At 34.6% G+C, this 26,547-nt stretch overlaps 1 protein-coding gene across 8 annotated transcripts in view; it reads left to right on the top strand.

Annotated features, from left to right (window-relative positions):
* The window catches only part of LOC122712377 (guanine nucleotide-releasing factor 2), an 84,860-nt gene that overhangs the window by 29,749 nt on the left and 28,564 nt on the right, over positions 1–26,547 (top strand). Inside the window, exon 1 of one of the 8 annotated variants that reach the window (XM_043931971.1) lies at positions 17,430–17,908. The exons of the other annotated variants lie outside the window; for them this stretch is intronic. The gene's annotated coding sequence lies outside the window, so the exon portion shown is untranslated. Of the gene's footprint in view, positions 1–17,429; positions 17,909–26,547 lie in introns of those variants that run through there. 8 annotated transcript variants of the gene reach the window in all.

Raw genomic sequence — 26,547 nt, 5'->3', positions numbered from 1 at the left:
ATTATATTTTCACGAATAGTAGAATAGAATCTGTTAAAACAATCCAATTCTCTCAGCCATATTCGATCTGATATATTTGAAGCGTCGTGGATATCGCGTCGATGTTCAATGGACATTTTAAAAATTTTAAAAGATCCCGCCCAATTTTCCAATTTGATGATAAAATCTCGATATCAAAACATTTCCGTCGTAAAATACAATTACTTTATCCCCCTAAAATCGCTTCCCTTCGAAACACGTACACGCGATTCACTTGGCCAATCCGTCCTTTCCATTACCACCACCACACAACCTCCTCCCTCGAAATAAAACGAAACAGAAAAAAAAAATCATTTCCAATTTTCCAATCGACGGTGAATAAAACTTTCCATAAGTAACGTCCCGCAACCTCGATCGCGCGATACAATTACACCGTGGTCAAAAATCAAATTTCACCCTCCATTAATTCCCATTCCTTGGAAAAAAAAAGAACTAAAAAAAAATGGAGGCGCACAGTCATCGTCGATCGAATCGAATCGAATCGAATCGAATCGAATCGATCGATCGATCGATCGATCGATCGCTCATCCTAAAAGCCGAACTGAAATTTCCAATTCATCGTTCCACGGTTCACCGAAAGATAATCGCGATCGGAAAAACGTTAATCGCCTCCCTGTTTATTCGCTTTTTCGTCGCCGATTTTAAAGGGTCGCCGATACGACAGCCGCGGTTGAATTGCAGAAATTATGGAAATCGGGCCCGGGAGGGCCGAGATATTCCTTCCGGGGGTCGTTCTCATTACCGATCGCCGATGTTATATAAATATGCGCGCTTGCGGGATACAGTTTCACGAGTGGCCGACGCGCAATGATATTCCGTGCGGCACGTGCGAATCCCAGCAATGTGTCCCCTCCCCCCTCCCCCGATATCGATCGGCCGCTGCCACAAACGTCCCAAACCCGGGTTTCGGAATTCGCTCGATCATCGAAAATTCGATTCGATCGGATATCGCCTCGCCAAGTTTTCGACTCGCCCGTCAAGTAAAATCGGTCGATGGATCAAGATCGGTTAAGCGGCGCGCGCCGATCGAGACGAAGTGGATTTGAACGAGCGGCGGGAATTTTGAATAGTCTTTTGTAATCGTTTTAAAACGAACGATTTGGAGAGGAGATGATCGGTGGAGGAGGCATATTGAAACGTGCGTTGAGAGATGAAAAATGTCTTAAATTTTTGATAGATCGATGGTGGAAGAAGAGATGGATCGAGGGGGTTTAAAGGATTAAAGGATTCGATAGCTTGAAACGAGGAATTGGAATGTACAGGGAAATATACGGGATTTGTATAGGATCTTGCATCTTTTTCTTTTCAATTTGTGAAAGAGGCAGTTAGAAGAGTAGAGATACAAGTATATTTTATTTTAAACCTTTATGTATCGATCTTCGACTGTTTCTCCGCTCTATCAGACGATATCGCCTTTAATATGACATTTTCACATGAACGGCAAATAATACTTCTGACCCAGTAACAACTGGTGCACCTATAAAGATCCGATATCCGATAAAGGTTAACACATTCGAGGGAAGAGAAAAGAATATTGCTATCGGTTCCTAACACCTTTTTTTTTTTTTTTTTTTTTTTTTTTTTTTTTAATAAAACATATACTCCCATCTTTTTCAAACCCTTCCAAAATCCCCGTAAAGCCGTTTATCCGAAGATTAAATCGCCCTATCGTCAACACTCTCTTTCTCTCTTTCTCTCTCTCAGGAGGAATCGCCATCACCCTTCCCCCACGTTTCCATCCACGATTTACACGGATAAACGTGTCCACCGCGCTTTAAGAGTTACGTCAAGTAAAATCGGTAATTAAACGGGGAGGGGAGGAGGGGTGGTCTCGTTGAAATTTCGAGGCATCTCTCTCTTTCTCTCTTACCGTTAGCCAAGGAAAATGAAAGATAAACATCGCGAGAGCGGTTGAGAATTAAGGTAACGATGGTAACGAGAGTGCGCGTTTGCGAGGGAGGAAAAAAGGAATCGTTTCGGGGCGAAGCACTTAGTAACGAGGCCCCCGTTTCCTTAAAGTGTGCAACTAAAGCTGCATTAATTAGGAAGATGGCCTTGCCTCGGTTTGATCGCAACAGGGCGGTGTCTCGCTTTTGGACTCGCTCTAGACTCGAGGAAAGACACGCGAGCAGCAAAGGGAAGTGGAGGGGAGAGGGGGGCATCGACGTCGTTAAACCAAGCGGCGGCGGTGGTGGCATTAACTGCAAGCGCCATTAGACCGCTTACTTTTTTCCCTTCTCTGTTTCATTAAAAGCCACTCGTGCATTCTCTTTGATTTGCTATCGCGAACCACCGATTAACGGGACGAATCGATACGAGCTTTCTTTTCCATTCCAATCTTTTCGTTTCTCGTCTTTTTTCTCGTCTTTTCTGGAAGGAAGGAAGGAGGAAGGAACAGTGGTGGTGGTTGTAGCAAGAGATTGCATGGAATAATAAATCAAGGGAGGATGGTAACAGGATGGTTACGTTGTCTTTCCACGTTGGAGTCTTTTCGAGTCTTCTTAATTAGTTAGGAATATTAATTTCCCTAGAACTTCATTAACGTCTTCTGGTGAAAAAAAAAAGAGATTTCCTCGCTTCATTTCCTATCTGTTTGACTCTCTTGGAGAATACAATTGAACGTATCGAAAACTTTAACGTTATCGATGTGATAAAATTTAGGGATATTAATTTCCCTAGAACTTCATTAACTTCATTTTCTTCTGGTGAAAAAGAAAGAGGATTTCTTTGCTTCGACATCGACTTGCTATGACATCGATATGACAAAATTAGTTAGGGATATTAATTTCCCTAGAATTTCATTAACGTCTTCTGGTGAAAAAGAAAAGGGATTTCCTCGCTTCACTTGCTATCCATTTAATTCTTGGAGAATACAATTGAACTTATCGAAGAGATCAACTTTTAACGCTATTGATATTAGGGTTATTAATTTCCCTAGAATTTCATTAATGTCTTTTGGTGAAAAAGAAAAGGGATTTCCTCGCTTCATTTCCTATCTGTTTGACTCTCTTGAAGAATACAATTAAACGTATCGAAAACTTTAACATTATCGATACGATAAAATTGGTTAGGGATATTAATTTCAGAATTTCATTGACGTCTTCTGGTGAAAAAGAAAGAGGATTTCTTTATTTGTTATCTGTTAATTCTTGGAAAATGCAATTGAACATATGGAAAACTTTAACATTATCGATATGACAAATTTTTTTCTGGTGAAAAAGAAAGGGGATTTCTTTGCTTCACTTGCTATGACATCGATAAGATAAAATTGGTTAGGGATCTCTAGAATTGCATTAACGTCTTTTAGTGAAAAAGAAAAGGGATTTCTTCGCTTAACTTGCTATCCATTTAATTCTTAGAGAATAGAATTGAACTTATCGAAAAGATCAACTTTTAACGCTATTGATATTAGGGTTATTAATTTCCCTAGAATTTCATTAATGTCTTCTGATGAAAAAGAAAAGGATTTCCTCGCTTCATTTCCTATCTATTTATCTTCTAGTGAAAAAGAAAGGGGATTTCTTCATTTGTTATCTGTTAATTCTTGGAAAATACAATTGAACATATGGAAAACTTTAACATTATCGATATGACAAAATTTAGGGATATTAATTTCCCTAGAACTTAATTAACTTCATTTTCTTCTGAAAAAGAAAAGATATTTCTTCGCTTCACTTGCTATCCGTTCGACTCTTTGGAAACTACAATACGTTATCGTACACATAACATCAAAACCATCCGCCTCGTTTAATCTCTTCGATACGATCTTATCAATCGACAATTGTCGCCGGGTGTATTCGAATGAACGAACATCGAAAAAGGTCAACTATTATATCAACTATATATACGATACGACAAAATTGATTAAAAAAACAATTTTTTTCACTCTAGATTCAAAACTTGTAAACTTGTTCCAATTAAACCACCAATCCTATCGATCTCTCCGATGGAATCTCCAATATATCGTGTCTCCAGATTTAATATTTTTCGAGACGAAATGTCGTGTTCGATCCCCGTAAGCAACCCTCCTCTTCGTGCAACTCACCTTATGCCCCACCTTCTTCCATATATACATATACATATACATACGTATAATCGCGTTCCATAGCCGGTTCGATGAAATACACAAATGTATCGGGGCATAAATGGATCGAGCCGAGAGAGTATCGAAGTTCTGAAAGTTGTGCGACTGACTCATCCCTCCGCGTATTCGTCCCACGCGATCTCCTTCTCGATCGAAGGAACTAATTCCTGGCCGCGATATCGAGGTGCACGCGATTCGTCTTCCGACTATGCTCTTTCCGATTGCACGGGAAAACGAGTTTATTCTATTATCATCGGTCCGGCGGCGGATTATAACCGCGAGGGCCCCTCGAACACGTATAGGGGAGGGTTCGAGGAGGGTTATTGCTGTTGGCCGACGAGGGTTATTGTTTGGGGGGGATTGGATGTTTGGAGACCGTTCGTTGAATCGTGGAATCGGTATTGGCCGTAGGGATATTGTCCCTCGTCTATCGGATACCCATATGAAGTTGGCTGTTAATTGATCGCGCGGTATTAATGGACGTTAATGAGCGATATCGATCGAGTTAGGATTATCTTTATTTATTGCCCTTGCATTTTGACGAGGGGAGAAGTTGATCGATTTGGAATTTATTGGAAACGTATCTTTTTTCACGAATATGTTCACCTGTAATATTAAAGCGAAATTAATCAAGGTGTTGGGTAAGAGGAAGAATGGATTGATCTTTTTCAAGCGTGATATTTATTTATCTGCTATTTTCAGAAAATTCAATAGTAGGATAGAGTTAAAATATTTAATTTGTTATCTGGATAAATGATAAAAAGATGGATATTGTAATTTTTATATTGTTTCTCTCTTGGTAGTTGTTGTGAAACCAAGTTATTAGGTATTAGCTTGAGATTTTGATAACAATGATTGTAACTGACAAGAAAATCCTGTACAAGTTAAAAGTTAATATTTCGATGAAATGTGAATGTACAGTTTATGAGGATTTTTTATTTCTACAGCAATATGATCGCGTCATAAATTTTCTTCTCAAGAAAAGTGAAAGGTGCAAAAGAGTTTTCAATATATTCAGCTTTTCATTTATATAAGGTATAATGTTTGGTATGAAATATTATTAATTCGATTTTACGATCAAATAACAGAAAATATTTAGAAAAAAGGATATCATCCTTCGATCTCGATATTTTTTTAATACATTATCTGTCATTGAATTAGTATTATGAAGATTTTAATTAGTGATGGTAAAAAGTTAATCTAATCTAAATTCAACATGAACTATTACATAAATTTTTATTCAACGCCAATTAATTTATCTTAATTCTAAGTTTAATTTAATTTCAAATCAAGGTTAAATAAAAACTTATTTAATTGTTAAATCGAATTAATATTTAGATTAATTTTTTTAACCTAACTAATCTAATTGTTTCGAAGCATTAACTTTTTAATGAACAATTACCATCAAAATCTTCACAATAAATAATTATTTATATAAATAATTACTCAAACAATTTCCAAGCCACAATACCTTCCCAATATATCCTTCCTTCCAAATCAATAGATCTCTAAACAAAATTCTCTCTTTTCCCTCTATCACAAAAATCCAATTTATCAAAAAAGATCGGAGGATAACGCAAATAACCCAAACCATCTTTCTTTACAAAATCACCAAATCTCTAAAACAGAAGAGATTCTCTCCACTTGCCAAAAATCAACCAGATTATCGGTCAGATATATCCTCGAGCTCGATCCTTCCTTGCAAATCAACAAAAAAGAAATCGCACTTGTTCCTCGACTTCTATCATAAAAATTCACAAAAATTCAACTTAAAAACTCAAAAAAGTTGAAGTTGATAACAACTTTTCGCAAATAATTATCCAAATCACGGTTTCTTTCACAAATCACCAAATCTCTGAAAGAAGAGATTCCATTCTCTCCATTTACCAAAAATCAATCAGATCGATCATTATTGGCCAGATATATCCTCGAGCTCGATCCTTCCTTGCAAATCAACAAAAAAGAAATCGCACTTGTTCCTCGACTTCTATCATAAAAATTCACAAAAATTCTTAAAATTAATTCAACTTAAAAAGTCAAAAAAGTTGAAGTTGATAACAACTTTTCGCAAATAATTATCCAAATCACGGTTTCTTTCACAAATCACCAAATCTCTGAAAGAAGAGATTCCATTCTCTCCATTTACCAAAAATCAATCAGATAGATCATTATTGGCCAGATATATCCTCGAGCTCGACCCTTTCTTGCAAATCAACAAAAAAAATTCAACTTATCAAAAAGAGATCGTGAAAATCGAAGGATAACAGGATAACAATTTTTCGCAAATAATTATCCAAACCACACGGATACCCTTTCTTTACAAATCTCTGAAACAGAAGAGATTCCATTCTCTCTGCTAAAAATCAACCAGACTATCGACCAAATATATCCTCGAGCTCGACTCTTCCTTGCAAATCAACAAAAAAAATTCAATTTATCAAAAAGAGATCGTGAAAATCGAAGGATAACAGGATAACAATTTTTCGCAAATAATTATCCAAACCACACGGATACCCTTTCTTTACAAATCTCTGAAACAGAAGAGATTCCATTCTCCCCACTTGTCAAAAATCAACCAGACTAGAGCGAGAAAAAAAAAAAAGAAAGAAAGAAAGAAAAAAAAAAGAAAAAAAAGAGGGGTCACCACGCGAGAAAGTGACGAGTGGAAACGCGAGCGAGAACGTCTTTTGATGTCTGTTTCCTCACCCTCCAATTTGCAAAGTGAAACTATCTTTCTATCCGAGCACTTTTCCGAGCCAATCGCGCGGCAGATGCGTTGGCCGCGAGCTTTGAACCGAGCTTTCAACGCTTTTTCCGAAGGGTAAACGGTCTCTCACGGCGGTGACTTGTTTGCGCAACCACGCAAGCCCCCCTCCTCCCCCTCCCCCCTCTCCCCTTCTTCTTCGTCGAAAAAACCATGGCGAAACGTTTCTCGCGACCGAGATGGGTGGAGATGCGCTTCAACGTGTCCAAAGTGTCGTGAATCGAAAAAGCTGACGACAGAGGGGAGGGGGAGGGAGGGAGGAGCAGGGCTTTTTTCGCGAGAGTTTTTCAAAGAAAACGTCGTGGCGTGCAGCGATGGAGACGCGGGAGGAAGAAAACGTTTCTGCACGAAACGACGCTAGGATCTGAGGATCGGATAAACGCGAGGAGACAAACGCTAATTTCTAATTCCTTCTCCGGGCGGAGGTGGAGCTTTTTTGAGAGAAACAATGCGGAAGCGTTTGAAGCGTGTTTGAATTTGCGATTAAGGCGATTAGGTCTATCCTCGATTCGATAGATATTAAATTTTTATACGAGATATAATTGTTGAGGTTGAAATGCTTGGATTTAATATTCAGAGGATACGATTCTGAACTGGGGAAATCTTTGAGGAATGATGTATTTTGGATTATTGTTGCGAAAGAAGTGAAAGTTGACATCAAAGCGCTTGGATTAAATCTAGAAAAGTCTTTTTACTGTAATCGTCGAACTTTTTCGGATACAGAATCGAAGAAAAAGAAGAAAAAGAAGAAGAAGAAGAAGAAGAAGAAGTTTAAACTATCATTTGCAAAGAAGGAAAAGTTGTCATCGAAATAGAGGATAAGTCCAACGATAAATCCGACTTCCAAATCCGTTTTAAATTATTTAAATTATTAAAATTTAACCGAGCAGAGGAAGAGGAAGAAGAATAATTTGAACTTTGGCTTGTTATTTCGAGAAAAAAAAAAAAAAAAAAGAAAGAAAGAAAAAAGAAGGAAGAGTCGCCATCGAGGCAACTGGAACGGAAATAGAGTTCGCAGGATACGATGGACTCGACTTCCATCCACATTGGAATTACCTAATCGAGACGGTCGGAAGGCATTCGACATTATTTTAGATGGGAAACCGTCGAACTTGAGGAAATCGATTTTATTTCTCGCGAACGATTCGCAGTAACGCGAAGGATGAAACTGCTTTATTATTACCCCTTTCCCGTTATCGTTCTCACTGCTTTCACGTGGATTTATTTTCAACAAGAATAATCGAAAATTATGTACATCGTGCATTTTTTGGAGAATAATTTCCAAATATTTATGATTCCTTTTGTTAACAATTATTTTTGAAGAATGCTCTTTTACGATTCGACATTGTTGTATCTTACGTTTCATGGGAATTATTTATGCTTTTTATACCTATCGTATAAAATGGTATATTGGATTCATTGTTCTGCATCGTTTTTTTTTTTTTTTTTTTTTTTTTTTTACGTTTTTCCCCCGATTAAACTAAATAACGGATGAACTCGTATTAATCATTCTACTCCATTTTTATTATTATTTTACGCGATACAGTTTAATAACCCGTGCTCGTGTAAAAATATAGAAAGGAATATGCATAAAATACGAAATATTTATTAAAATCGGATATTTACAGTTGAAAAGAAGTTTAAAAAAAAAACGTATAATTTTATGGGATAAAGTTAGGAAAAAATTGAGAATCGTATATTAAAATTATAGGCAGAGGCGGATGTGGTATATAAACAATAATGTTAATTTTGATTTTGAAACGTAGAGTCTGAAGAATTGTAAATACTTTTCTAAATATTTTGATGAACAACTTATGACAATTATTGTCTCGAAAACCAATAAATATTTTGAGTACTGTGATTATGAACAGCCATATTCCAAAAGTATTACGATTTGATTTTAGTAAAATAATTTTTTTTTTTTTTTTAGAACGATTTGATTTTAGTAAAATAATTTTTTTTTTTTTAGAACGATTGGCTGTGCTAAAAGTACCGCCAAGGGTTAAAGGGTTAAGAATTGGAAGAATCATTTATACACGTGTTAAACGACGTAATAAAATCGAACTCTGAACTTTTGAAACCGTTTCCAAAGAGTGCACCACTTGTTTGTTTCAAAAACAAAGGGGAGATATCTCTTTAAGCGTGTAAAACAAATTACGAAGTGGACGATCGATGAAGGTGAAACGATCAAGTTTCAAGTAAAACTTGAAACGAGTAACGGGGGGAACAAAGGAAGCACAGATTTGCGATTCTTGGACGAGGCGCGGAAACAAAGGAAATGGACGATCCTTGTTTCCGCGCCGCTTACAGATCCAAAAGCGTTAATTAACACGACGTTTAATTAGCACACGTCTCGAGAATATTCGAAACAATCGATATCAAAGGTTACATATATTGTATATTGGTTAGATTAGATCGCATCGAAGATGATATCTATTCTCTTGTGTCCATTTATATCTCATATCCAAAGAAACAATGTATGTAGAATAATGAAGAATTAATATTTCACAATAATTTTCCTTTGGTGAAATTTTTCTTTTTAAACAGTGTTAATATTACCTATACTCCAATTGCTAGAAAATATTTGTATCACAAAAAAATGAATTGAATCCAATATCTTAATCCTAACGCGAATATTTCCTTTGGTGAAATTTTTCTTTTTAAACAAAGCTAGTATTACCTATACTCCAATTGTTAGAAAATATTCATATCTTAATCCTCACACGAATATTTCACAATAATTTTCCTTTTAAACAGTGCTAATATTACCTATATTCCAATTACTAAAAAATATTCGTATCTTAATCCTCACACGAATATTTCACAATAATTTTCCTTTGATGAAATTTTTCTTTTAAACAATGCTAATATAACTTATACTCCAATTGCTAGAAAATATTCGTATCTTAATCCTCACACGAATATTTCACAATAATTTTTCTTTGGTGAAATTTTTCTTTTAAACAGTGCTAATATTACCTATATTCCAATTATTAAAAAATATTCGTATATTGCTAGAAAATATTAATCCTCACACGAATATTTCACAATAATTTTCCTTTGGTGAAATTTTTCTTTTAAACAGAGCTAATATTACCTATATTCCAGTTACTAAAAAATATTCGTATCTTAATCCTCGTAATTCGTATCTTATAATTCTCACACGAATATTTCACAATAATTTTCCTTTAGTGAAATTTTAAACAATGCTAATATTACTTATTTTAATATTACTTATATTATTTTAATATTACTAATATTACTCCAATTGCTAGAAAATATTCATACCACAAAAAAATGAATTGAATCCAGTATCTCAATCTTCACACAAATATTTCACAATAATTTTGATGAAATTTTTCTTTAAAAAAACAATGCTAATATAACTTATATACTCCAATTGCAAGAAAATATTCGCACAAAAAAAAGAATTATTCCTCTAACAGAATCGTAAATCAATCTTTCCATACTCTTTAATTAACCTCTAAACAATTAATTAGTTCAACACCGGCCAGAAGAATCTGCATCGTGTGATAAATAGCCATGGCATAGAATAGATAGAAGACGAGAGAGAGAGAGAGAGAGAGAGAGAGAGAGAGAGAGAGAGAGAGAGAGAGAGAGGAAACATAAATTCTATCCGGGGGAAAATGTCCCCGTGTATCGAGCATTTCCAAGGGAAAATACGGCGACGAGACGCAGCGCGCGGCTCCCTCACGAGGGAGGACATTGTCGGAGAAAAATGTTGTCGTAAAACCGGGCGTAATGAACACAAGGCGAGAACCACACTCGAGGTCGGTGAAAAAAGGGGCGGTGGGGAGTACACGGTGTCGCGCGGTGTTACTTCTTTTCCAGCCTCGAGCTCGTCGAGCGCCCCGTATATCGCCCTACGATATTATCCGTTTCCGATAGAACCGTCCCTCCGAGGGAAGGGAGGATCTACGTATCTTTTGTACTTTTTCTTGCCGGGCATTCGACTCGTCCAGCGGAGGAAGTTGCACGAGTTCAATAACCGAGTGCGCGATCTGGGGTTTGAAGGAGGTTTGGAGGAGGAGATTCATTATTGGAATGGTATATGGTGGAGAAATGTATTATTTCGTTAACCGAGATATAGAACGTATACTTAAGTAAGTGTGTATTAGTAACATATCAAAAGTTGAAGATAATTTTCGATTCTGTGAGGATTAAAATGTATTATAGACGGAAAAGATGGAGAAGTTGGTCGAAAATTTTCGATTCTATGAAGATTAAAATGTTCACGAACGAAGATAGAAAAGATGGAGAAGTTGGACGATGTCGAAAATTTTCGATTCTATGAAGATTAAAATATTCACGAATGTAGATGGAAAAGATGGAGAAATTGTCGAAAATTTTCGATTCTGTGAAGATTAAAATGTTCACGAATGTATTATAGATAGAAAAGATGGAAAAGTTACATAATGTCGAAAATTTTCGATTCTGTGAAGATTAAATTGTTCACGAATGTATTATAGATGGAAAAGATGGAGAAATTGGACGATGTCGAAAATTTTCGATTCTGTGAAGATTAAAATGTTCACGAATGTATTATAGATGGAAAAGATGGAGAAGTTGGACAATGTCGAAAATTTTCGATTCTGTGAAGATTAAAATGTAAATGGAAAAGATCGAGAAGTTATCAAAAATTTTAGACACTAAAACACTAAGAATTAAACACGTCCCATCATTCTACGAATCAAGATGGCACAGATCGAGAAATTGGACGAAGTCGAAATTTTTCGATTCTGTAAAGATTAAAATGTTCACGAATGTATTATAGATGGAAAAGATGGAGAAGTTGGACAATGTCGAAAATTTTCGATTCTGTGAAGATTAAAATATTCACTAATATAAATGAAAAAAATCGAGAAGTTGTCGAAAATTTTAAACACTAAGGATTAAACGCGTCCCATCATTTTACTAATCAAGATGGCACAGATCGAGAAATTGGACGAAGTCGAAAATTTTCGATTCTGTGAAGATTAAAATGTTCACGAACGAAGATGGAAAAGATCTTGAGAAGTTGGACGATGTCGAAAATTTTGAATATCGGCTATACGAGGATTAAACGCGTTCCATCGTTCATTCATTCGAATCGACATGGCAGAGATTTCCATTTCTGAAGGAAAGATTTCCACTTCTTCTTCGAGAAAGGAAGAAGAAATGTTGAATTCTCCGAAGAGAGTTGATTAAATTCGCAACTTCTCGTCGTTTCTCGCGAGCATTTGAATAATGGCGAATAATGGCGGGCATCGAAGTCTCCGATGATCGATAGGTTGGAAGTTGCAACGTTCATCCGTCGAATGGAATGATAAAACGCTTAAGAAATTGGCGGGACCCGGGTATCGGATTGGACTTATTGTTAAAAGCAGCGAGGACGCATTGTTCCAAGTTTTTCGATTAAAAGTTCCCCCGGTGTCATTCTCTCGTCCTTTTGTCCTGTAAAATGCTCGATGGACGGTCATTTATGTTCTTGCCGACTCCCAAGATTAATTGGTTGACGATCGTTGTCGGGGGGAGACCTTGAAAAAGACAATTCTCACGTTTCCCGTGTGTGCGAAGGTAAAAAAAAAAAAAAAAGTGTCCAATTTGAATATTGCCTTTCCTTTCACCAAGGAAAGAATTTATATCCGCTATTAAAAGAAGAGAAATCTAGATTTATTGGGAGCCGAGTTAAAAATGGAGACGTTTTAATCGCCTCGAATAATTTTCGAATAAAATAAAATTATTGTACCATCGATAATTCGTAATTAATATCGCCTATATAATTTCATTTATTAGAACGAAATTGTCTATTCGAAAAATAAGCTAAACGTACGTTTGAATTAACCTGGGTCTCGATCATTTGAAAAATTAAAAAATAGATAATAAACACTTATCATCATACAAATCACGTGTTCATTCCCTCTTCGCGTATAAAGTGAATTCTACCTCCTAAAAAGAAATCTCATCAGCATCCCCCTGCAACGATCTCGTTAAAAAAAATCCCTCCAAAACGTGCAACTCCAAACAGAAATGAAAAAAAAAAAGGAAACTCCCCAGAAATTCCCCAAAAATAGGTTTTTTCCCCTATGCAATTAACCTTTAATCGCAAACGGCCATCCTTTAACCTTCGTTCTCTATCCCGTATCGAGCAGGAAAAATGAAAACGATCCCGCGTTCGCCGTGCCATTACGTTTTTATTTACCGTTGGTCAGGTGCTCCTCCATACTCGCGCTTGTATCGAGGTGCACTCACACAGGGTGCACACCGGTGTTTTACCGTTAATTGCGAGGACGGAGAAACCGCTTCGGGGTCGCGGTCGTAAAATACGTTTTATCACCCCCCGAAGTCGTGGCGGCGCTGCCTCCGCGGGACGCCATTAATACGCAAATTGCGACCACGAAATTTCTCGGGACGACGTCGACTAATATCGGCAAGTCGATACCAAAGTCGTTTGGCGTTTCTATTATTCTCTTGTTATTTGAAAAGAATTTCGGATTGGAATCGGGAGTGTAAACTATTCAGATTTATTTGATCACGTTGAAGATCACGTTTAGAAGAAATTTATAGAATTTGAGGTGGATGAAGAATCTTTTTATTTTTTTTCTCTCGTCTAAATTGAGAAGGATTGATTGTAAAATTCGGTTAAGAAATCTTTTCGTGGCCAAAAAGTTTCCTCCCGTTCGAATCGGGAGAAAGTAAGTTCGCGATTGGAATTAAAACGATAATAACGATATTTAGATTCATTTGGAAATTGAACTTAAAGGAAAGAATCCTCTCGTTTTTTTTTTTTTTTTCGGTATTATTTTCTACTTTTAAAAATTGCAAATTTACAAAAATTCTATTTTCTCCGTGTTAGATCCGCGGGCAGAGTTTAAAATATTATGTTTCACGAAGTCGGATAGATATTAGATATTTAAGAGCATTGCGAGGATAATCGCAGAAATAATTCAGCAGCGTATATTATTTTTCCTTGGTAACGTCACAGTTTGGATACACGAGAGTAATATACGAACCCCTTTTTGACCCTGGGTCAACTCTCTTATGATATCTCAATTTCACCCTTCTCGTTACAAAGGGTACGTATCCATATTCCATGGAAAATGAAACCAATCTCGGTTAATTCACAGTGAAGATGTTTCCAATTCAATTTCAATTTTGACATTTCGTCTTCGACAGCGTTAATGGTACACGTTACTTCTCGAAATCAAACTTTGGAAAAATACGTCTGAAAGAGTAGTTATTATTCTCTCTCTCTCTCTTTCTCTCTCTTTCTCACTCTCTCTCTCTCTCTCGCTCTCTCTCTGTTAAATTCGCCAACTTTTCCGCGCTATCGATCGAGTCCGAAAAAACCTCGACAAAACTTGTTACAATTTCAGTTGGAACTCGTTTGAAGCCCAGAGCAGATGAAAAGAAAAATTTCGACAAAAAAATCGCGAGATTGGCAATGGTTTTGGTGTCGTGTAACTTGTGCACAAATATTTCTTCCGTGGAAAATATTTCTCGTACGATTATAATATTCGATTCTTCATAATTTTATATTGCCCGAGATCGATACCGTACATGGAACGGGTGGTTTGGTTAACAACAGTTTGTTTCTACAGCCATTCCAGCCTGTTAATTAAAAGGTATTTTAACTCACGGCTGGCTTTTGTGCCGGCCAAAGCGCATGCTCGTTCTATAAATCTGTCAATTAAACGAATGAATTTCGACGATGTTTCACGATGATGCTTCGAAACTTCGACTGTAAATACGAAGTTATTTTTAATTAAGGGGAAATCCCTCACTTCGATCACGATTATAAAACTCTCTTTTATTCCTTAAAGTTGCAAACCATTAAAAAGTTTACGAGTCAATTACGTGTGTTTACTATTGAGAGTAATTTAAATATAGTATATCGAATGTTTATTCATCAAATGGATTATTAATTGAAAAGTTTAGATTAGTTTCTTCGATTCGATCGTTTACGCAAATTTTAATCTGAAATTATTTTTCAGATTATTATATTTCATACATTTTTAAAAAAAAAAAATTATTTTAAAAATTATTGAAATATTTTTATAAAAAGCTTCTAAAATTACACATGAAATTAAATAAACGAACATACGGTTTTATCGATTTTGCAAAACTGGAAAAAATATAGGGGGGAAAAAAAAAATATGTAAAAAACAATTCAGCAAATTATACGAAACGAATCTCATTATACAAAACGAATGGTACATATAAGGTATTCAACAAATTTCAACCAATCGGATGATACTTCGAGTCGAAATGCATGCGGATCGTGTTTTTTATGGCCGTCTCACTTGTTCCACGAGTTTCATCTAGAATTTTATTATTACGCCGAAGAACTACGAACTGGTCAAAGAAGTGGCACAAAGAACGTGATCGTAAGAATGGGAGAGAGAGAGAGAGAGAGGGGAAAAAAAAGAAAGAGTAAAATAAAAATACAAGATGGATTTCAAGTTTTAGTAATCGTTTTAAATGAAACTACCTTGTATTTTATTCGAAAAAAGGGATCTCTTTTACGCTCTCCCAAATTCTTTTGTTCCTCTGCGAAGAGCAAATCGAAAATTAAATTGGAAATTTTTTTATCTTCTCGATTCGAGAAAAGGATTTTTAAAAAGTAGTTTCAGAATTTTATTGCACAGTAATAGTTCTCAAATATATAATACGCAATTTAAATTTAATTTTCTCAATTTCTGTAATTTCTGTTAATTTTCTTTTAATTTTTCTTTCGTTAAATTCGATTCTTGTATACGTAAATAAAAGTTGAAAAATCGAAATTTAAATTATAGAAGAAATATCAGATTTTAAATTAAAAATATATAACTATATATGCAAATACAAATGGTGTGTAATAAAATGATTGAGTGAATTTGTCTATGGATATGCCTGTTCGCCTGAAAAAAAAAAAAGGGCATAAAAGCAAAGCTGCGAAGTCACGTTCTGGAATCAAATATCAAGAAAAAGGAGGAGGACTCGCCTCCACGAGAAGAGCGAGAAGTCTGTTTTCGATTTCTATCGCGAGAAGGGGAAGTTTACGAAACTGCTCCTCCAACATTCCGAATGCAACTAAACGAACGCCCCTGCAGATTCTTTATCGTTAGCATTTTAATTGCGTTGAAAAATATTCGTTCTCCTTTTCCGCTGTGTTAATTGCCTGATTTTGTTCCCTGTCAAGATGAGATAAGAATTTCTAAAATTTCATTGCTCGCTATTCGCATAGAAAATTCGTAATTTTTAAAAGTTGGAAATAAAATAAATTTATACTTTTTTTGTAAAAATATTTTGTAAAAATATTTGAATTTAAATTTTGCTTTATTTTATTTTATTTTATTGCATTTCAAATATAATTTTATCATACAAATATATAATTCTATTATTTCATTGAATAATACGATGAAATAATAGATTTTGATTTCGTAATATACGTTATTAATTATAATATTTTATTTTTAATATATTATTTTAAATCTTTTAAATATTATTTTTAATATATAGAAAGATTATTTTATAATTGGATTTATTTATATTTATTAATATTTTTTCTCGTATTAAACATTTCCCGCTATTATATAATTAAATTTAGCAATATGAACGTGAAATATGAAAACGTATAAAATTAAAATTAATTAATTTTACTCACGATATTTAACCAGGAGAAGTAATTAAAATATTTGTATTTTAATTAAAATTAAATTTGATATATGTTTGATAAATATAAAAAAAACTATTTTTTTCAAATGCTATTAAAACATCGTAATTCTTTGATATCATATTATATTATATTCCCAAATTATACTGAATACTTGATGAAATGTATTATTATTCCCTCGGAGTATAATAATATCATCATGTTACTCGCGTAATCTCGTTTGAATTATTGCTCGTTTAATTCGAAATATAATACCTCTAATTCCATTGCAATTATCATTGGTTAATCATAACCAAAACTGTAATGCGAACAAAAGTACCTATTCATGATGAATCGTTATCGTAAAATATAAAAAAAAAAAAAAATTAAATTAAATGAATTTAACACCGAATAATAATCGTGTTCGAAAATAGCAAAGTATTATGTTAAATGGCTTAGGAACACGGCCGATGCATCTTTCTATCATCGTGGGAGTGTGAGCGTGAAAGACGCGAGAAAGCTTGTGCTTACTTACGATACACGATCGAGCCCACTTAGTGGAACGAAGATGAAAAGGAAAAAAACGAAAGAGAGATCGAATATCTCTCGACTCGAATACACGAGTGGAAGAGAAACGAAAAAATAACGGAGGAGAGATCGAAGATCTTCCAAGGTATACACGCGACGCATGCGACAAGGATAAAATTATATAGAATGGAAAGAGAGAGGAACAGAGAACGAAACGATAGAGATAAACCGACGAGAAAGAGAAAGAGAGGGTCAAGCGGGCATGCACGCCGGTGCAACAAAGACGGAGACAAGAGATCGTACTCGATGCTCGTCGGGTGAAGTTAGTTAGCAGTCGATGCGCACACGCCACGCGCTCCGGACGTACGTCGTTTCGTACCTCTCTCCGGTGTCCTGTCGTGTTGTCCGTTCGTTCCTCTCTCGGTTTGTCAACGTGTCCGGTTCGAGGTAGGGAAATCCGTGACGCTTCCGCTCGAAAGTGAGTCTCTTTCACTACGATCGACGAACGATAGAAACTCGGTCGACCGAACACCATCTCCATAGTTTCTTCCTCGAAGGGACCGCGTGTGACCGGTTTCGAGTTTCATGAAAACCGATCTTACCAGTGCTACTATATTGGAATTCACGATGTTCGTGATATTTTTGTGACATTGAAATTCGCGTGTATGACAAGTGTTCTCGAGATTCAGTTAATTACGACGTTACCTTAACGGAAAGCTTCAATGGCTCCTTATCGACTAGAACGTTCATTTCTTATTGGTGTTTGAACGAAACGTAAACACAACTGGAGAGACTCGTCGAGATTGTTGTTCTCTAAGAAACGTACGGGACTCGAAGCATTCCTGAAATTCTGAATCAGGTAAAGCAAAATATTTATGTAGTTTCTTTAACCTATTAAGGCTCGATATCGCATAAACGATTAGATTTTACGTATAATATTTTCCCGGTCAATATACATTATCGTTTCTTTTCTTCTTCTTTTAAAGACTGTCTCTTTTGTCTAGATTTTATAATTTCATAAAATTTTAAAATATCACACGACAAGCTATATACGACAAGCTATATTTTTTTTATATATTTTGATAAATAGGAAATAATTAAATGTAATAGTGTTTGATTCCTAACGGATTAAGAATAATCGTGTCACGAATCGTATCGAATTGAAATCAGGCAATAATATTCATAGAACTATCCGACGGTCAATTCAAAAATACCGTTACGAAACGATCGGTAAAAATGCTCCCTGTTAACGATATATACGGATTGAACCGGTGAAATATGCATTAGGGCCGAACGTGGCGCTTCACGCTTAATTTCTTTTCTCGATATTTTTCGAACGGCATTTGAATTTTAAAGTCGCGCTCGACGTAACGGGTGGATCAATCATGGCTGCACGGTGGCAATGACAGGATGGCGTTTATTAATAACTTCGTGACAGAAGTGACGCGCCCGTTCGAACAAACCTTCGTGTTTTTGTCGCGTAACAATAAATCACGGTGTCCCGTTGTCGGTGAGTCGAACGACGAACCTAATGAAACTTTTCCGTTTTCATATATTATATAGGTGCATTGTCGTCGTTGTACGTACTGAACCGGCGCCTGTGACTCACTTCACGGGCGTGTACCGTGCTTTTTTGCGGTTGAAACGACGAGACATGAGATCGTAGGAAGGAATATTGTTACATCCGCATTCTGCCTTCGAGGCGTCTGGATATAATATTTACGTATACAAAAAAAGGATTAAATGAATAGGTAAAAAAAGGATCGGACGTTTTAAATTGAAATCTTTTTAACAATGTAATTTTCCATACAAGTTTTACGAATTATATGGATTATATGGATTATATGGTCATTAGAGAGGAAAATTTTTTGACGTTCTATTGAAAATAGAAATGTTTTAAAAAATGAAGGAATATAAATCGATAGTTATTAATTTAATGATTAATTTTTTGATAATTTAATTAAATATAATTTTATATTCTTTTTATATTTAAATAAGAAATTTTGTAAAACATTCGATCCTTTTTTAATTTGATATATGTAATATTAAAATATTTCAAGAAGATTTCAAATGATTCAATAAACTCGTTTGAACTTTAGCTTCGATTCTGTAACTCAATATCGTGAAAGTTCTATTCCCTAAATGAAAATACTTTCTTATCAAGCGCTTTAGGCTGTGAAAGTCCTAAGTCTATATCTAATAGTTATCGTCTATGATCTTACGGAAACATTTTTTTCTAAGTATGCTCTATTAAATCTCTTGTAAGCATTGAATGTGTCTCTTGTAGGATTCTCAAGTAGGATTCGGATACTGTGTTTATTTCAAGATAAAAACGAGAGATTGTGTCTACGAACAACATAATATATTTGTTGATTACAAAATTATTATATAAATATTTTCTAAAAATTAATATTTTATCATTTTAATTCTTATATAAGAATGAATTAAAATGAAGATACAATTAATCTTTCGACATTTAATTTCACGATAATTATCTAGATCGTTACGTCATCACTTTTTGTAAGTTAATCCTAAATTATGAAAGTAAAAAATCTCTTGATAAAACTTGAAATTGACATTGGACGTGATACTAAGAAAATTACAAAAAGTGGGTCAAGAAAATCTGAGAATTGGAATTTCTCGGATGAACTCGAGTACAAGAGTGCCGAAGAGTTAAAAATAATTCGAAAGATCTTAAAGAAACAGAAGATGAGATACGATCTCAAATTTCGAATCAATGGTATTTCTGTTCATTTAGAGCCACTGTTCGTAATCAAAGCAAGAATGTCTGGAACATATCGATATTCGTTAAGCCTGAAATTTATAGCAGACGTCGCATTATACAATAAAACATACCGTAGAAGGAATTCAAAGATGAGATCATAGCAAGTGCACGAAAGTAGGCGGTCGGACGATTCAATAAACAGCAGGACGAAGGTCAGGCTTAAGTCATCAACTGTGTTAACACTTTTATTTTCGACTCGCACATTCTGGTTAATACGAAAGGATTTCAAATTCCGATCTCTCGACTTTTAAAAATATTCCATTGAGATAATATCCGAACTAAATATTCTTTTCTTTTTTTTAGTTAACCCATTAATTAGTAGAATTTGATCTGAGAGTTTTTTGGTCATCCACAATTTTTCCACGTTCTTTTATACACTTTATCAAATTTTATAAATGTTTGAATTCACGCCTCGTTCCACACGAATCAATCTTCGTACAAAGATCCATTATCAATGTTCAAAAATAAATGCTATTCTTACAAATTCTATTTTACATTGCAAATTTTATATTGAATAAATACAATAATCGTCATTTCCGAATTTTTCATATTCGATTTCAATTCTAAAATTCTAAAACGCGATCTTCTTATTTCTACAAAACAAAAAAAAAANAACAAAAAAAAAAAAAAAATGAAAAATCTCTCCTACTTACACGCAACCACCTCAGGAAAGGTTAAATATAAAATATTCCTCGATATTTACGTCGCAGAACGAATATCCAGAGGAAAGATTCTTCGAATATCTTTCTTTACAAACGCTGTAAAAAAAAAAAAAAAAAAGAAAGAAAGAAGGAAAAAAAAAAAACAAACGCGTTACAAAGTAACCGAACTCTCTCTCTCTCTCGCGATTCTATCATAAATTCCATCTAAAATTCCGTCTAAAATCAACGTCCTATATCAAATTTACCTTAAAATTCAGCGTATATAAAACTTTCCTCCGTTATAACCGTGGAACCACCGCGCCAACAGTTTCCAAGGAGATTTTCCCGGAATTTTAAAACGAGGACGAGGAGGAACGTTTCCCTCGTGAAATTTTTCACGAGGCTTCGTCGATTTTCTCCTCGTACGGGCCATTTGTTAAGACGTTAAGGAAGCAAGGAAGGAAGGAAGGAAGGGAGGAAGAAATCGGAGAATCCAGCTCGAAACGCGATACCGCGATCCTTTTTTTCTTTTTTTTTTTTTATTCGTGGATGAAAAATCGGCCCCGATCCTCCATCCGACCGTGAGCTTCCACCATCGTTATTTCTCGAGGCGAATCTAATGTCAGGGACTTTGTCTCGTAACGAAAGCGGTTAATTAATTAACAGAGGCCGTGGTCGAGAGACCGCGTGCACGGATAAAGAGGATTTTCTTGTTTCGTTTTGTTTTCCAGAGAATTTTGCCTGCCTCTTGTTTTTTTATCGTTTTTGCCTCGCGTGACTCTTGAACTGGTTCGATCGGTTCGGTGAATCTTGCCTGTTCTTGTTGATTTTTCGTTTGGTGGATTGGATTTAGGTTAGGTTAGGAAGTGGAATTTTATACCAGGTTCGAAGTGGAATTTAATTTTTTGGAAAAACAATTTTTCTCGCTTCTTTTTTTGACGAAGAATCGATATCCGGATGATCGTTAATGATTGATGATGACAAGAAATTAGATTCGAGGTGGATTATTCGATTGTTTTTTTGAACATGATTCGAAAGAAATTTTATAAAATTATATATTCAAATATTTGATAAATTACGAATTAATAAAAATTATTTTGCCATTTTGAATATGGAAATTATATATTCTTCTTCCCTTCCAATTACAAAAAAATACAAGAAACAAGAGAAAAAAGAGATATTAAAGAGCTTAGGAAATATTTATCTTTACAAGGAGATCTACGATCTCGTGTTTCCTCGTGTTCACGTCGGTTTTTCGGTTTACACGGTTTGAAAGGAAGGAAACTGGGAGTAATAAATTGCTCGAGCATTTATCCACGTGGTAACGATTGACATAATAGTGTAACACGTGTGTCGAGCATGTGCTATGTCCAGAGAGTGGGATGTTGATAACGTGCACAGGGAAATTAGATGCAGAACAGCCTCTGGATAAGTGTGTTGAAAAACGATCTTCTTTCATCGAGGAGGCACACGCGAGCCTTTCAAAAAGCTACTCTCGCTTTTTCAAACTTGAATCTCCGCATTGCGGACTTGTAAATCGTTTTTTTCTTTTTTTCGTCTACGGGGATGACGTTTTTTTGGATTTTATTCCGGTTTTGATTCTCATTCGCGACAGCTTTAATGGAGAATAATAATAATAGTAAGTTTTCTTTCTTTCTTTAATTTAATCTCCTATTTATATATTTTCTGCGATAGAATTATTTAAATTACGATTACGAATATATTCGAATTTTAAAGTATAATTTTCACGGAATATCAGAATAATACGAATATTTCTTCTTTTTCATTCGTGAGTGTCAAGTATTAGATTTCAAGTTGAAAAGAATTTTTGGAAGAATTTCTTTGGTAATTTAAGAAAGTGCTTTTTAATTTCATTGCTTTCGTACGATGCTTATTTCAAATACGTACGTATTTCTTTGGGAAACTTTCTTGAAAGCATTAATCTCCCTTGTCCAGGCCTCCGTATTACATTTCCTTTTCATTACACTTTTTTTTTTTTTGCTCTTAATTTATATCAGCTTGGTGTCTTATTACTTCCTTTGAAAAAAACATTCCTTCTTTCCCTCTTTTTTTCCCCCTCCCTCCCTTTTATTTTACAAACAATATGCAGAACAAAATTGCATTCAAATATTTGATAAATCACGAATTAATAAAAATTATTTTGCCATTTTGAATATGAAAATTATATTCAATATTCATATTGTTTTAACGTTACACTATAGATCCATCCACCATTTTATCGTTCTAAGCAAATTCTATTCTAACAATTGCAGCCGCGTATCTCGCGTGACTCATGAGAGAAGCAATAAACACATCATGCGTGCTAAGAATGTATAATATATAAATAGTCAATCGAGCTTAAGATATAATCTATTCATCGTCTATCCATCGCGTGAGTGACAAACAGGTTTAAACCTCTTCCCGATTCTCTTCGATTCCCATCTCGAAATATAAAAAATAAAAAAAAAAATGAAATATTTATAGTCGAAGATGTAGTCACAAACACGTATAACTTTACACTACCTATTATTTCCAAATACATATGCGCTTATTTTACTGGACGAAAAGAAAAATTCCTTCGATCCTCTTCATTTTTCAAAAAAGAAAAAAAAAAAAAATATTTACAGTCAAAGAAATGCAACTTTTAAGTTAAACTTCCACCTATTATTTTACTACTTATTGGACAAAAAGAAGAAATTAAAATTCCTCCAAATAATTTATAGACTACATTCATCGTCTACGATTTATTAAAACTTGAACCTCTTCTAATTTATCCGATAACTTCCATCTAATGTTTTATTATTTCACTTATTATGTTCAAAAAAAATTAAAATTTCTCTAAAATGACTCGCGAACTATTCTAATATCCAAAATATCCGTCTGTTATTTTATCGAGATTTCACTCACTCCTAACTCATCCAATATTAACTTCCACCTACTGTTTCATTATTTTATTAACTTCACATTGGATAAAAGAATATACGATAACTTCGATTTAATATTTAATTATTTTATTTACTACGCTCTAAAAAAATTAAAATTTCTAGATGATTCACGAAAACCAACTTCAAATATCCAAAATATCCATCTGTTATTTTATTGAGATTTCAGTCACTTTTAACTTATCCAATATTAACTTCCATACTGTTTCACTATTTTTACCTCCTTCACATTGGGTAAAAAAAGAAAAAATTTCAAATTCCTTATATAACTCATGAACCAATTTCAAATATTCAAAAACGTCTGCGGTTTATTAAAACCTCAACCATTCCTAATTCATCCGATAACTTCCATCTAATATTTTATTATTTTATTTACACTTAAAAAAAATTAAAATTTCTTAAAAATTTCTAGATGATTCACAAAAACCAACTTCCAAATATCCAAAATCCATCTGTTATTTTATCAAGATTTCTCTTATTCCTAATTTATATATTATATATTATATTAACTTCCATACTGCTTCACTATTTTTACCCCCTTCACATTGGGTAAAAAAAAAAAACTTCAAATTCCTTATATAACTCGTGAACCAATTTCAAATATTCAAAAACGTCTGCGGTTTATTAAAATCTCAATCACTCCTAATTCATCCGATAACTTCCATCTAATATTTTATTATTTTATTTACGTTCAAAAAAAATTAAAATTTCTTAAAAATTTCTAAATGATTCACAAAAACCAATTTCAAATATCCAAAATATCCATCTGTTATTTTATCGAGATTTCACTCACTCCTAACTCATCCAATATTAACTTCCACCTACTGTTTCATTATTTTATTAACTTCACATTGGATAAAAGAATATACGATAACTTCGATTTAATATTTAATTATTTTATTTACTACGCTCAAAAAAAATTAAAATTTCTTTAAAATTTTTAAATGATTCACGAAAACCAACTTCCAAAATATCCGTCTGTTATTTTATCGAGATTTCAGTTACTCTTAATTCATCCAATATTATCTTCCATCTACTGTTTCACTATTTTTACCCCCTTCATATTGGGTAAAAAAAGAAAAAACTTCAAATTCCTTATATAACTCGTGGACCAATTTCAAATATTCAAAAATATCCGCGGTTTATTAAAACCTTAACCATTCCTAATTCATCCGATAACTTCCATCTAATATTTTATTATTTTATTTATGTTCAAAAAAAATTAAAATTTCTTAAAAATTTCTAGATGATTCACGAAAACCAACTTCAAATATCCAAAATATTCATCTGTTATTTTATCAAGATTTCTCTTATTCCTAACTCATCCAATATTAACTTCCATACTGTTTCACTAGTTTTACCCCCTTCACATTGGGTAAAAAAAGAAAAAACTTCCTTCCAAATTCCTTATATATAACTCGTGGACCAATTTCAAATATTCAAAAATATCCGCGGTTTATTAAGACCCCAACCACTCCTAATTCATCCGATATACCTTTTTAAAAAAAAGAAAAAGGGAAAGGAAAAGGTCGAGGGAGGCCAATAAACGAGTATCCTCGAAGAATCCATCCGCTTCCATCCCCCACTTCCTGTCTCTCTTTATTCTTTCCTCCGATTCCGTGAGCAGCGGCGCGTTACACGGAAGAAAGCATCGACAGCGGCGAGTGGGAGGAGGGGGTTGGAAACGGATAGAAATTGGATTCTTGTTTGCAGAGTCTTATTTGATTACGAGAGGCGGCCGTTTTTCCGTGGTGGTAGCCGTGGTGGAGTTGCCACAGGTATACCTCGTCGCCAGCTCTCCTCGACGAGAGGTTGTGGGGTAACCGCTGATAAAGAGGAGGAAAACGTAAAAGCGAAATCTCGGGAGGGATCCGCGTTATTTTGCGCGGGGGGGGAAATTAAATGCAAATGAGAGGGATGGTTCTCCCCGGATTCTCGGGAGGAGAGGAGGAGAGAAGATGGTTTCGATGGGCCGCCGCCTCGAAATGATACTCTTCGAATGATTCGATTATTCGCGGGAACGAATGAACGTTGACGGAAATTGCTTGTACGAGGATCGACAGGGGGATTATAGAGCGAGGGAATGTATCGATTCCCGCGTTTTCAACTTGTGCTTTGTGCTCTTTTGGTGTTGGATGAGAATAAAAAAAAAAAAAAGTGTGCTCGTATTGACTTTTATTGCAAAATAAAAAAAAAAAAGGAAAGTAGAGTAGTTAATCAGTCGTGTAACGTAACGTGTAATATTTAAAAAACGACGAGGAAAAAATTAATGGTGGATGATCGTAAAAATAGCGGCATCTATTTTTCAACGTGCATTATTCTTTTAGTAAAAAATTAAAAAAAAAAAGAAAATACTAAAAACTCACGTTTTTAACGAGAAGAAAAATTACACGATGTCGTTCAAAAAAGAAAAACGTTAAAAACGATCTTCTTACCAGAAAACGATGAATTTTGTTTTGAAGAAAAAATTAATGTAAAAAAAAAATCTAAAATGCAAAATGGTTGGAAGAACCATTCACATTTTTATTGGAAAAAAAAAAAAAAAGAAAGGTGTTAATCGATCGCGACATAACGGGATGGTAGTTTTCTAGCGAAAACAAGGCGGATTTTGTTTGACGGTGAAAAAAATGAACGGATCGTAAAAATGCACGGTGTACACGGTGGAGGGTATAATACCTCGAATTCAGGAAGCAAGAGCGAGTCGGACTACTCGCGTTCTTCCACACTTCCGCCGAGTGCACTTCTCATCCGCATTTTGCCAGCCACTTTTCCACCGGCTTTTCACGTGAAAAGAGAGCGCAGTTTGCATGTAGCGAGATTTAGAAAAGCCCCATCCACTCGGCCCCCACCATTTTTCCTTGATTTTTCAACTTTAATGCGTTTACATTAGTTGGGATAATGCGTAACATTTAGAGTTTAAACGTACCCGCATCTTTTTTAATCCGCGTTATCTCGTTCGTTTACTCCACTTTTTCATTCGTCCCCGTGTTAAATATCTCTCCGAGAACTTTTCTTGAGTAAATTTTTTTTTTTTTTTTCTTTTTTAAACGTATTTTAAAACGTGTTAAAATGTGGGGGAAAAAATTGGTGAAAAAAAAATTTCGCGCGATAGATATATCCATTTTTTTTT

The sequence above is a fragment of the Apis laboriosa genome, unplaced genomic scaffold (assembly GCF_014066325.1).
Source record: "Apis laboriosa isolate Shangri-la unplaced genomic scaffold, ASM1406632v1 scaffold1_cov151, whole genome shotgun sequence".
Lineage (NCBI taxonomy): Eukaryota > Metazoa > Arthropoda > Insecta > Hymenoptera > Apidae > Apis > Apis laboriosa.
This window is presented reverse-complemented; position numbering and strand designations above follow the sequence as displayed.